Source organism: Sceloporus undulatus, chromosome 1, assembly GCF_019175285.1.
Source record: "Sceloporus undulatus isolate JIND9_A2432 ecotype Alabama chromosome 1, SceUnd_v1.1, whole genome shotgun sequence".
NCBI lineage: Eukaryota > Metazoa > Chordata > Lepidosauria > Squamata > Phrynosomatidae > Sceloporus > Sceloporus undulatus.
Genome location: NC_056522.1, coordinates 151,585,440 through 151,599,470, shown reverse-complemented (window position 1 = coordinate 151,599,470; position 14,031 = coordinate 151,585,440). Strand labels below are relative to the sequence as shown.

The 14,031-nt window shown below is 41.4% G+C and overlaps 1 protein-coding gene across 5 annotated transcripts in view; it reads right to left on the bottom strand.

Moving 5' to 3' along the window:
- KCNS3 (potassium voltage-gated channel modifier subfamily S member 3) overlaps window positions 1–12,916 on the bottom strand; it is a 58,468-nt gene extending 45,552 nt beyond the window's left edge. For 2 of the 5 annotated variants that reach the window (XM_042445572.1, XM_042445575.1), the window contains exons 1-2: window positions 9,037–9,265; window positions 905–1,033 (exon numbers count right to left, since the gene is read on the bottom strand). The gene's annotated coding sequence lies outside the window, so the exon portion shown is untranslated. Of the gene's footprint in view, window positions 1–904; window positions 1,034–9,036; window positions 9,266–12,400; window positions 12,472–12,819 lie in introns of those variants that run through there. The other 3 variants (XM_042445573.1, XM_042445574.1, XM_042445577.1) reach the window with 3 other exon arrangements.
- Window positions 12,917–14,031: the final 1,115 nt, after the last annotated feature.

Here is a 14,031-nt window from a genome sequence, read left to right as displayed (position 1 = left end):
GGGGGATTTAGGGAGCTATTGTCCAAAAGATTGCTCAGGTGCTCTCCACATTACAGATGGATTGATTCAGTAAAGGAAACCATGACCCTGAGTTTTCAAGACTTGAGCAGGTCTGCTGATGACAGGGTAGAGATCAGCTGAAGCTGATTTCGTGGCAAATAACATCAAGTCCAAAGAGAAATATTTCCAGTTTTTTCCAAATGCTGTGCACTTGTCTGTGCAAAGGTCCATTTAGGACATGCTTCCAGGCATGAGCAGGTAACCCAGTGCACAGTTTTAGCGTGGCTAAAACCACAGGGCTCAGAAAGTATATATAGATTTCAAAGGTGGTGCTTAACTCAATATTAGACTTTTCCTTTGGTGCAAGGAATGGGCACAGTCTACCTGACAACTATTTTATTTCAGGGATCACCAGAAAGCTACTTTGGGCAAGACAACCTTGAGTTATTATCATTAAGGCTGCAGACTAAAAATATATTTATTTAGGACCAAACACACTGAACTCAGTGGAACTCACTTCTGAGCAAGGATGCTAGAGACTGTCTGTACAACTTCTGTCCAATGCCATTACCTCTCCCCTGCAAATCAAGTATGTAGTCAAAGAACTACAGCCTGATTACACTTCTGTGACCATCCCATCAAGAAAAGATTTCACCCTATAATTAGCTCCAGAAGAATCAATAAACCCAGCTTCAGTTTATCTACAATCCTCCCATGCGGTTTCTACAGATGAAACTGAAAGCTGGAGCTGTTGCTTGCTTATTATTCTGCTGTGCTAGAAGAACCAATTATTTGAGCTGCCATTTTCATAGTCCAAGCCTAACTTATAATCCTATTTAGTTTCACTCAAGATGCAATAAAGCTAACAAAGAACTACAAGCCAGAGAAATATAGTGTGTTTTACCCTGAAGTACACGCTTTCCATTGACATCAAATGCGGCTGTGAGTGCCATTAAGGCAAATGTTACCGCAGCATTAAGGAGTCAGAAGAACTTGGATTTGCGCCTTTCAAATCTCTGTGGGTCCTCTGCCACTAGAAGAGAGAAAGACAGAGAAAGAGAAATTGACTAAAGGTTCATCCAGACTGGTTATTTCTACTAATATGCGCACACCTCATTTCTTGTTGTTTCTTGTCACTTCCTTATCCAAACACCCTTCTCGTTTTTTAAAAACACCTATTGCAAGGGGCTGATGGGGATGTGGCCTGCTCCACCTTCTCCTCCTGCTGCTTTGCTCACCTGCCACCTGTCCCCTGCCAGAAATGGAAAGGGCATCTGGGCAGTAGTAGGAGCAGCACTCGCTCCTCCATCACCTTTGCTACTGCCTCTCTTTCAAAGAGAGAGCCAAAGGCAGCAAACCCACAAGGGGAATGCTCACATACAGTCAGACCTCCATATCCACGGATTTTTTTTATCCATGGATTCAAGCATCCACGGTTTGAAAATATTCCAAAAAGATATAATTTTTACAAAGGAAACCTTGATTTTGTCATTTTATATAAGGGATACCATTTTACTATGCCATTGGATTTAATGGAACTTGAGCATCCACAAATTTTGTTATCCATAGGAGGTCCCGGAAACAAACACCAGTGGATACCAAAGGCCCACTGTACACCCCGCAGGCGTTAACATCCCAGAGAAGGGGTGACCCAATCAGAGCCATCTCTTACCAGGTGTCAACCATTCTCTGGATTGTTAACTGGTGCAGTCCGTATCCCCCATACCCACTTAGTGATGCCGCTGGATTCAAACCCTAGTCTCCTGGAATCCAAGTCCAGCCCTCACAACACTATACAATGCTGGCTCTTGATACAAGCATGCATATGTACATATAAGCAAAGAGAGGAAGGCTAGAATGCTGTTGGTGAATTCAAAGCCTGTGTACATAATTTTTAATTTTAGGTAAGACAGGTAGACAGACAGACAGAATTATTAAAATATAAATATATAAACTTTAAATGAGAGAGGGAGGGAGGGAGGGAAGGAAGGAAGGAAGGAAGGAAGGAAGGAGAGAGACTTTTAATTAATCAGCAATGCCATTCTGCATCCCCTTTCCCACTGCACAATAGCTATACCCTTTGTGTTGCTGTTACATATTTAGCATCTACAAGACTAGGTAAAGGTAGTTGGGAACTGCGTTGCCACCCCATTCCAGGCTTTCCCCCTTTGCACACAAGTGGGATTTCCCCTTTCAGGACCAAGGAATGGAGTGGCACTGAGAATTCCTCTGCTTGGGTCCTAGCTGGTGCAAGGTGGGCCAAAGTTTCAGAGTTTTCAACAGCAGTATTCCACTCACCTGTTCACTTGCTCAGCACTTGGAAAATGGAATGGAGGGTTATCAGCTCTTGGAGAGAAGAGAAGGAGATCAACAGCCCTCTTTTCTCCTAAAGCTTTTCTTCTTTGGCAGCATCGCAATGCATAAAGCTTGTGTGCGTGTCTCTGTGGGTGTGCCAGCAGCAACAGTAATGTGTCCTCTAGCCACTAACTGCTCTGGCACATTTGCTCAATTGCACCATTGATAAAACAGTCTCATGCATCTGGCTAATCTGCTCCATCTGAAAAGAATGCATTGGTCCTACAGCAGCAACATGATGGGCATGCAGAACTGGTGCTCCACATACTGCACCACAGCTCAGTTGCATAACAATCACTGTGTGTGTACTTCTCTCTCCAGAAGCTAAATCAAAGAAAACAGGTGAAGAGGTGAGTGGAACATTGCTGTTGAAGGCTCTGAAAGAGATCTGGTAATCTAGTTTCAGGACGGGCCATTTCAGTGTTGGGATTGCTGCATTCTGCTGCAGATGCAACTACGACACTATATCATTTTGTTACCCCTGTGCTACACTAAATGGCACGGGCCATCTAAAATGTTTCATGTAAATTGGTTTTTGTTTGTTTGTTTCACAGTGAAAATAAAACTTGGCATAATATCAAGAGACTGGTAATACACTTCACAAACAGTAGGATCCTGTAACCTATTAAGAGAAATATTTTAATACTGAGATGGAATCATTCTGGAGCTAGCCACACAAGGGGCCCTTTCATACTAAACATTTGTAGCTCTACGATTCTACTTTAACTGCCATGATTTCATCCTATGGCATCCTGGGATTTGTAGTTTACAGAGGGTACTTCTTTTTTAAAATTTTATTAAGTTTTTTTTAAAAAAATACAAACACGCATTCTTAAACACTAACACACAAGCACTCTAAAAGATTACATAACGAATATTCGTTTGATTGTGTTCTTACTCGGAGAAGTTCTTCAGTCAGTTAAAAGCTATCTCACTTCTCTTTCCAATCCTTTGCTACATCACCTACCCACTCCTATGCCCTCCAAAATGTTGAATCAAACTTCTACTCTTTCCTTAAACTTTCTTTGTCCCTCATCCCTATATCTACCATTCCAATTTCCTTATCGTCTCCTTCATATTTTCTGTCTACCTACATTCTTCTCATTCTTCACCTATCACTTATCTTCCAGTCATACCTACTCCTACCTCCTTCACTTTCTTGACCTTCTACCTTCTCTTTTCATTCCCTTCTCTTGTCTTATTCACCTTAACACGGGGGGTACTTCTAAGTAGAATTCTAAAACAGAGAGCTCCTGTAGTGCCCCACCAAACTATTAACCCCAGGATTTCATTGCATGCTAGCGGAATCATAGTGATATAACTGTATAATATGAAAAAGCAGGGGGCCATGTGGCCCTCCACATATTACTCTCATCACAATTCACCACTGCCAGGCAGGCTGCACTCAACAACATCTGGAGGGTCACATGTTTGCCAGCCTGCTATACAGAACAAACCAAAACTACTCAGCAGCTGGATGGATCTAAATGGCTGAGATCCTACATGTGTGTGTAGCTCCATGTGTGAAGTTCCATGTCCTTCCAATACCTGTCAGCTGTCAAATCCTGTGAGAGGTCCCTTTTGCTCTTTCGTACCAGTGAGGAGGAGATAATGAAGGAGGTGATTCAGTCCATAGAGAAGCAGCTAGTTTCAGCTCAGTTGGGGTGGGGGAGAAATGAGGGTGCACTCTCAAACAGAGTGCACTTACTTGCCTTTTCCTTCCCTTAAGAGCTCATGGTCTGAATCGCCTTCCCTTCTTTCCACTTCCCACTTGGTAAGGGAATTTAGCAGCCCCTTCCAAGCCTTGGCAACTGGTAGTTGAACGCTTGTTGATGGAGTGCAAGGGCAAGAGACTCTGTGACCCATCCAAAAATGCACTTATGTGCCCATAAGTTATATTTATGCTGGTGCAAATCACTAACAGCAAATTGCCAGTTTTACCTAGTAGTGACTGGTGGTTTCCCTATCAGAAAAGCTGTGAATCTGCTGTGGGTTTAATGGTGTTGTCCAAGATGCCAACATCCTTCCCCAAAACAGGAAAGTGCCTTTAAAGTTCAAACTTAGGACTTTATCACAATCGGCTTTTAAAAAACCAAAAAAAGTTTGATAACAGCACGTATAGCAATACCTATCACACAATGCCATCTTGTCATCACTGCCTTGTCCTCCAAGTGTGGTTAGTTCCACTGACAAGGAAAACCTGTCAATAACCTCCCAATCGCGCTGATATAGAGCTGTCCTTCAGGTGCCATAAGTTGCTCCTGCAACAGTTCCAGGACTGGGCAGCCACGCAGTGTCAGTCTCTCTCTCCCCACTCTTCCTCCCTTTGCTATTCCAGAACAGCCTTTTTAATTTTGTTTTTACATTTTTTTTCCATTAAACTCCATTTGCATAACTCCAGAATTGTGGGGGGTTGTTTTTGTTTTTTGTAAAAAATCACAAAAGACACAGTGGTTAGGGCATAGGGAAGGGAGGTGGGGTTAAAGAAGAGGGTGAAAGAGTGTGAGGGGCAAACAATAGTCTGGTGATGCTGATGAAGGGACATGCAATAGGGAGTGCTCTTAAACTGGTATATATGCACTCCTCTTCATTAACACGATCACGGCGAGAACGGAAATGGTATGATAAACTCCTAAGACCCTGAGTGAATTTACAGACAGAGGGGGAGATGAGGGTCATGAGCTGCTATGGTTTTTACCTTCTGTTATTACCTTGTTCTGACTATAAGCCACCACAAACCCAATCAAGGATGCCAACTGCCTACTGCTTAAGCAATTTCAGTTTTGCATTTAATTCTCACAGCAATAGAACAGTATTTGTCACAGGCTCAGTTCCAACAGTAGCTGGAGAAAAATATTCTCACAACTGCAGTCTGGAACAGATGTTTAACATCACTGAACAGAATGACTCTAGGAGTCACACAGGGGAAGAATACCCTTCCTCCAACACTCAAACTTCACATGCCAATGCGTTTCCAGAACTACCAGCAAGGGAATGAGCCCTTTTGTGGTCAGAGAGCAATGAGAAATCTCCGTTCCTTTGGTTAACATCATCTCCTGGCCTGGACTACCAAGTGTGCTGAGTGCAGATTGAGGTGCAATGCTACTTCCAAAGCTTCTATAAGGCTGTGTCTCATAGTGGGATGTAAACAGAAGCAACCTTAGTTGACTGCAGAAACAGAGACAATCTTTCATGAACGCGGGGTTCAGAAAAGTGGCTTTGTGGATGTACAAAAGCTTCCATGAGCTTTGCTTATTGCAGGGAGGAAAACGGGCCATAGGTGTTTAGCCTTCCAACCCAACATCAATCTCACTTTTGAAGTACTGTTAGATTTCCTGAGCCATCACATCACCAGTCAGGCCTGCTAAGCCTTTTGCTCCCTCACTGTAGAGGCAGTTTCAAAGCAAAGGGTTTGGTCATCCCTTCCTGCATTGAACCTGAATTGCAGCCAGAACTTTCATATTATTGCACTTCATAAGCAACATTGTTTTGGCCACATTGTGACTTTTTGCTGCCCTGGAAGATTTAGTTAAATAATAAGGATTACCTTGTGGGCCCAATGCCAGTTATTCATTTGCCTCTTTCCAAATGAGCTTTTAAAATCTTGTGCTAGGGATTTTTTAAAAATATTTTTTATTAAAACAATCAAAGTAACATAATAGCACATGCACAAAGATAAATAAAAAACAATTTCCCCTATATCTAAAAAGCCTATATGGCAAAATCCAAGGAGACTAAAGAACAACTACCAAAACCAAAACCAAAATAAAATTAAAAATTGGCGTGTCTTTGCATTTACTGTGGGAATGTTTCCTGATATAGGATCAGTCTGCCTTCTTCACAGGGTCACAACAGGACAAATTCTGACCTCTCATATATACTTGGGACTCCAGAGAATTACTTTAATTTTAACCAGACATTTCTCATCTTCTTACAACTTTCCTTCTGTTTAGTCTCCATTTTACAGTCCAGTAGCATTCTTGTTTCTTTATTACTAGAGATGACTGATTCTTTACTCATACAACAATGAGTGCAGTTGGAAAAAGAGAGACAGAGAAGCATTTTACAAACACTTATATCCACTTGCACAAAGTATTCACAGTAATCTTAAAGTGTTCACGGTAAATTTCACCTGCCTGGCAAGATCTATTTAGAGCCAGAGGCTTTAGGGCAGGGTCTACTCTTTAGGGGTCCCAATTTAGCATTCTGTATTTGCTCCATTCTAAAAGATTAAAATGCTTCTGCTAAGGCTTGTTCAGAGGCTGTAAAAGATTTTTTAAAACAATCTCCTGGTATTTTTGCTTCTGCCCTTTTTGCCTTTGGTCAACCACTGGAAAATGATCCCAAGAATTTCCCAGAAACTGAGTTTGACCCTTGGGCTGAAAAATGTATCCTACACTATTCATTCCCACAGCAAAGTCTTCATATATATTTATTTGTTTGTTTATTTATTTATTTATTTAGATCTTTAGCAGCAGGACTGCAACATTAGAAATGAATTCACTCAATCAATCAAGGAAGCTGTGACTGTCCTGAGTTTGCAAGACCTGAGAAGGTTTTGTCAACCAGGGCTCTTGGAATTCTCAAATAAAGTAAAAACCTACACAATTTACGTAAGCCTGCATTTCATTTTCAAAGAGCAACTCCCAAAACGAGCATCATAGGCTGCTGCCAGAGTGCAAAACTAATGCAGTTTGACAACACTTTAACTGCCATGGCTCAATACTATGGAATTCTGGAATTTGTAGTTTGTTGTGACACCAGACGCCTCAGAAAGAGAATAAATATCTCACAGAACTACAAATTCCAGAATTCCATAGCACTGAGCCACGGCATTTAAAGCAGTGTCAAATATAACTTCTGCAATGTAGATGTAGCTATGTATAGCTATAGGATGCAGTTAAACCCATTACTTTCTTAGATTTTACTACCAGGTTCTTAAAGCTATTTTTTACATTTTAAGTATGCTCCCCAAAATATAATTTGTCCTTATGCATGAATGAAAGACAAAGCACAAGGGGCTAAGGTTGTTCACGGGTCACTGTGCTGGACATTCGTGGAGTGGAAAATATGCATTTGCAACCATGCCAGGTACGAAGAGGTCCTAAGGAATAACTTTTCCTGGAGGCAACTTTGCTTATGATCCAAAGACAGAACAGCAGGGGCTCACCTTGCATGCACTGCAGGGCCATTTAATAATTAATTAACAAATTAATTATTGTATTTGAGTATAAAAGGCTACTGAATTTCAGTGGTAAAACAAGTTACACGGAGTGCATGTGCATTATCTATCCATCTTCCAAATTGTCACTTACTTAAACCGGTACAGGTCATTTACATAATATGAAAAGCCCTGCCCCAATATTTTGCCATTTAAATGTTGGTGTTTTTTGTGCCCAATTCAAGCTATGAAATGGGAATTGGTTTTGATTTGGAATATTGCATACACTGACCTAGACAGAAACCCCACTGAACACAATACTCTGAAATAAATAAAGCAGGGGTGGACAAACTAACCCTACTGGGAAGGGCAATATTATATCCCCTCCTCTCCACTCCCTCTGCTATTTGAGTATTAACTACGTTTGCACTTTAAACTCAGTTTGCATCAGTGAAAGTAAGCTGAAGACAAAGCAGAGAAAGTGGGACGAGGAGAGAATAACTGGGACATTTTAAAAGCAGCTGGAAATGACAGAGGAGTAACCAGGACTATCCTTGATAAATTGAGACAGTCAAAGGATATGCTTGGCTTGAGCCAACATGGTCTGTAAGTTTGAGTGTTGAGCCATGACTCTGTGAGACCAAGGTTCAATCCCTTCTTAGCCCTGGAAACCCACTGGGTGACTTTGGGTAAGTCACTCTCTCACCCTAAAAGAAAGACAGTGGCAAACCTCGGGATTAATCTGGCCAAGAAAACCTTATGATAGGGTTGCCATAAATCAGAGTTAACATTAAAGTACATAACAACAAAAAAAATAAGTCAGTTTAAAATAAAAGCAAGGAAAAGGTGCTTCTTTCGATCCACTGCACATCCATATTTAAATATCTTAGGTTCAACTGGAGGACACAGAATCTGTCACCTTCACTTTCTCCCACATTCAAATTACTGCTTCATCTTAAGTCAAAGTCAACTTGGAGGCAGCTAACATCAAGAGCTCTTTTCTATCAAATGGTTGAAGAAATTTGGAGAATGTGGTAAGTAACTTAAATTCTTTACCATCTGCACTAGCTAAATACTCTTAAGTATAAGATATTCCTAGCATGGACAAGATCACCTGCCCTTATGCTTAAAGATAAGGAACCAGGGGAAAGATAAGAAATCAAGGGTTAAAAAAAAAGTGACAAACCTAATACAGCACCACAAACACATTTACTGTATTAATGCACAGGAATTTAAAGACAAAGCCTCTGCTTAGCTACACAAATCAGTTTCATTTATTCCAACATGCAATTTTTTAAAATCTTTCATTCTTCCTATGGAGTTTATTAAGAAATTTGCAAATACTGGAAGTTAAAAAAAGAACCCAACAAAATTCTCAGTTGCAACTTCTCAAAGTGTACAAAAGCCATCACACTCATTTTGTTGCTTTCCAAAGTTGAATCATATTTTGGTCCTAGGTTCAGAGTCTATCAGGTTAAATGATGACCATGTTTAATGTTGATTTTAAAAAAAAATCCTACCTCTTTCCAGTGGCTTCAAGGCAGTGTACATGGTTCTTCTCTTTGCTACTTTATATTCACAACAACTCTGCAAGATAAGTCAGAGCCCGATGTCACCCGACAGGTATTGTGCTTCTGTATAAATTAGAATCTAGATTTCCTATATCCTCTCAGCTCATAACTGCTACACCACACAGTGCGGCTTCTAGCTGGCTGCACACAGCTTTGCAGATCAGAAGGAAAAGCTGATCAGTCCACTAGTGCAGCCTGAAGGGAAATCCAGCAAAGTACTCTTCCAGACCCACCTAAATATTCTAAAGGCACCAGATCCTATCTGATCCTGGAAGCTAATCAGGATCAGGTCTGACTAGTTATTTGCATGAAGGACTACCAAGAAATATCAGGTGCTTCTGTTTCAGAAGACAGCAACAGCAGACCACCCTTGTTGTTATTGTTGTTGTGTACCGTCAGGTAGTTTCTGACTTACAGTGACCCTAAGGCAACCCTACTATGGGGTTTTCTTGGCAAGATTTGTTCAGAGGGGGCTTGCCTTTGCCATCTTCTGAGTCTGAGAGAATGTGACTTGGCCAAGGTCACCTAGTGGGTTTACATGGCTGAGCTGGAATTCGCACCCTGGTCTCTGGAGTCATAGTCCAGTACTCAAACACTAACTCTCTACCAGTGTGTTCTCTGCCTAAGAAAAAAAAAACTATGAAATTTATGGGGTTGCTATATGATGACAGGCAACCTAAAGGCCTATGTTCACACTCATCCAGTAAGGAACTTAGCATGGCTGGCAGCAAAATGGGCATCTACTGAGTAAGTATTCATAGAATTGGGCTGCACAGGACTGGGCTACATGTCCACTACAAACAACTCAAAGACACATCAGAATACATAAACGATAATCATCGGCATAGGCAAACCCTTCCACTTGATCCAAACTCTGATTTCCGAGCTTGGTATTTGATGCATTTCTCAACAAAACAAGGAAGAGATGACAATCATATAAAAATTTAGGACCAAATTATTATGTTAACGGGGTGCTTCCTCTAGCCTCCTTAGCACAAAGCATGGGTTGTTGTTTTTTTACCCCAAAGAAAAAACTCATGTAGTGTGGTAATGGGAAATCTAGGGGCCCATTCACACTACACAATTACAGTGCAATGATTTCACTTTAACTGACTATAGCTGTGTAGTCTAAAAAGGCGCTAGGTCAGGAATGCAGCACAGAGAGAAGGAGTAAGCCCTTTCCATTTAGGATGCATTCTCAGCAAATAACAACTCCTCTCTCTCCATAAAGAGACTAGCTATTGCAAAAATTTTCTAGATATCTCCAGCAGCAGCACCACACACATAAATACACACTGCTTCTGCTGTTTGTCAAGAAGAAAATAGGCACGGTGCTAAGTATGCAGAGGAAACAACATAGAACTATTGTAAGATGCAGTTGATGTCTTAGAAATCCTGTAAATTTATTTGTAGAACTTCCTAACATGTGGATCTGGGAAAGAGCTTGGAAATATTCCTTCTTGAGACTACAAAGCCCATAATCATACAAAGACCAGGATAGTCAGTGGCCATTCTAGCTGGGAGATCCTGGGAGACTTCGGTCCAAATAAAGTAAAGAGTCAATGGAACTTGACTAAGGTCCAAGACACACTGCAGAAATAATCCAGTTTGAGACCGCTTTAGCTGCTCTGGCTCAGTGCTAAGGAATCCTGGGGACTGTAGTTTATTGTGACACCAGAGCTCTTTCTGACAGAGAAGGCTAAATAATCTCACAGGTCCCAGGGTTCCCTAGCACTGAGCCAGGCCAGTTAAAGTGGTCTCAAACTGGATCATTTCTGCAGTGTGTTTTGGCACTCCGTTCCCATTGATTCAATGAGTTTACGCTAGTTGGGACTAAGAGTTGCGTTTAGGCTTCCTCATAATATGGCCAAATTCTGGTGCAGAACTGCAGAGTAAGATCCTTTTGAAAGAAATGCACATAGAGCATCTAACAGGAAAACTGAACAGTTAAATTCTCTTCCGTCTATAAAACAGACAAAAAATAGCAAACATGCCTGCAGTCTTTTTCTTTAACATCCCACTTAGTTCTTCCTAGACTAAGAAGAATGCTTTTTGTTTTTTGCCAAAGCCTCTTCTTGTAATTAATTACTTCCCGACACTTTTGCTGCAAACTGGACCACGTAGTCAGCAAAGCAAGGTGGCCAACGTGCCTTCGTGCCAATCCCATTGCAAGAAAGAGGGCCAAAGGCTGCAGAAACAGGATTTCACACTAATGGGTTACAGCAACTCTTCCAATGCTAGGAAAAATAACAAAAGACAAAAATCCACCGTACTGAATTTCTGAATTTTTTTATCCTCCACCAATGAAGTTGCTGCAAGGAGGGGGGATCTGCCTGAGCCTGCATTTCTGTACTTTGCAACAATATTTATTTCTATATTTCGAGATTTATGAGACAGCTCCCCTCATCTCTACTATATACAGCAAAATGTGAAAAAAAAACACAGTATAATGAAATGATAAGAAAAACTATCAAATCAGATGTCGAAATACAATTGTTAGTCCCAGCTAAAATCAACGGAACGTACACAGGTGCTGTCTTAACAATGTTTGGTTCATGGATCTATTTTAGTTGGGGTTAACAACTGGATTTTGGCAGGAATTAACAATTACACCCAGGGTGCATCTACACTGCAGAAATAATGCAGTCTGGCATCACTTTAACTGCCATGACTCCATCTTACAGAATATTGGGATTTGTAGTTTTGTGAAGCGCCAGCACTCTTTGGCAGAGACGGTTAAAGACCTTGTAAAACTACAAATCTCAGGAGTCCATAGTGTGGTGCCACAGCCTCTTAAAGTGGTGTCAAACTGCATCATTTCTACAGTGCAGATGAACCCCAGGCAGTATCATTACAACTGCTGTCAGTTTCTCTATCTTTGCTTAACCTAATAGTCTAAACTGGATCTAGAGATAATTATGCTTCTAGCAGACCTACTTGAACCCAAGGGGGCAAGCTAGTTGTTGCTAAAGTTGCATGGGATTCAGTGAGTTTACCTGAAGTATGACCAAGGCTCATTCCAGCGCCAACATGGGCCTGATTCCCACTACCTTTTATACCTGCTCGCAATAATGATGATGATGATGATGATGATGATGATGATGATGATGATGATGATCTGCAGCCAAGGGACAGTCTACAACTTTGGTTAAAAGCACGCATGGAAAAACGAAGGGAAGGTGTTAATGAAAACAAACACGAAGTTCATCAGTTTGAAAGGAACCAATCTGCATCCGGTGCAGCAGTTACAGCCCTGTCCAACATACAGTACTGTACAGTACTAAAGAATATACGCAGGCCATAGTATACTCACGCTTGGAAGGAAATCGACCTGGGTTCCTTCCTTAAAAATATTGTTTGGAAAGGCAGGGCAAAACTCTGCAGCATGAAAGGGATCTGAAGGAGTTTCTATTGATTTCTCCCCTTGCAGATCTCAAGCCTTGGTCTCTAAAGAGCAGCAGGAACCACCAGCAGCTTTGGAAACTGCTTAGGCCAAAGCTCAAGAGCTTCCAGCCTAAAGTGGTTTCATGCCTTGAGTCCCACTGGAAAAAAAAGGCAGGACAGAAATTAAATAACTAGAAAGAGGGAAAGGAAAGGAAAAGAAAAGAAAAGAAAAGGAGTTTTCTATAGTGACCAGAATTCTGAAGCAGTAAACCAAAGACTTTTTTCCAGGAGATTCCCCTATCACTCTTCCATCCTAGAAATATTTTATCAGCCTCCTTTCTCCCTTACTTTTCAAAGTATTACAAGGCTTTTTTGACTCTTCTCCAATCCTCTGAGATAACAGGATCTCTGGTTCAAACCACACTGCAGAAATTATCCTCTTTAAGATTATTTTAAGTGCCCTGTAGGCTCAGTGCTAAGCAATCCTGGGAAATGTAGTTTGTTGTGGCACCAGAGCTCTCTGGCAGAGAAGGATAAATGTTTCACCAAACCAGTTTCCAGAATTCCCCAGCACTGACCCAGGGCAGTTAAAGAAGTCTCAAACAGGATTATTTCTGCAGTGGAGTTTATCACACGGCAGCAATTTCTCTTAATTTCGAATGAAAAGAAAGTGGAGCCAGAACTCATTCATGTGAATTCGCTAGTTCAGCAAATTTACGTGAATTCGAATTGCATTCGAACTGACTTCCCACTGCCTGAAAATAGCTTGCCATTGCCCGAAATTGTGTGTGGTAGTCTATCACGCAATAACATTAAACCCCATTATTGTGTTTGGCTTACCATTGGATGATACTTCCAATTTCCCTTGTCTGATAACATCCAGTGTGTTTTGGACCTCTGTGTACAGACCCCAGCTGGCATCCTAGGGGCACCTCCCTCAGAAAGCCTTTTTGCTAGTCCTATGCTTACAGACTCCAAGGAGATGGCCTCTGAGCATGTGCAGGGTGCCTCCCTTCTCTCAAAGGTCCACCAGAGCTGGAACCAAAGCAATCCAAGAACTGCAGGGCTGAGTTTCCCATAGATGAATGCAGAGTTTCCTCAGGGGGGGCTCTGCCCCAGGCATCTCCCAGCACCTTCCACTTTTATTGTTATCTGGAGACCAGGGTTCGAATCCTGCGCAGCCACCAGACCCACTGGGAGACTTTGGGCCAAGTCACACTCTCTCAACCTCAGAGGATGGCCATATGCCAACCCCCCCTTGAAGGAAACTGGCCAAGAAAACCCCATAATAGGGTTCCCTTTAATGTCACCATAGGTTGGAAAGGACTTGAAGACGCACAACTGCCACCAACAAATACATCTATCTACCTATCTATATAGTATATATCTATCGATGTCTATAGATGTCGATAGACTCTATCTCTATATCTGTAGGTAGATATAGATAAAGACAGATAGGTAGAAAGATAGATGTATACAGATATATCTGTAGATAGGAGATAGATAGATAGATAGATAGATAGATAGATAGATAGATAGATAGATAGATAGATAGATAGA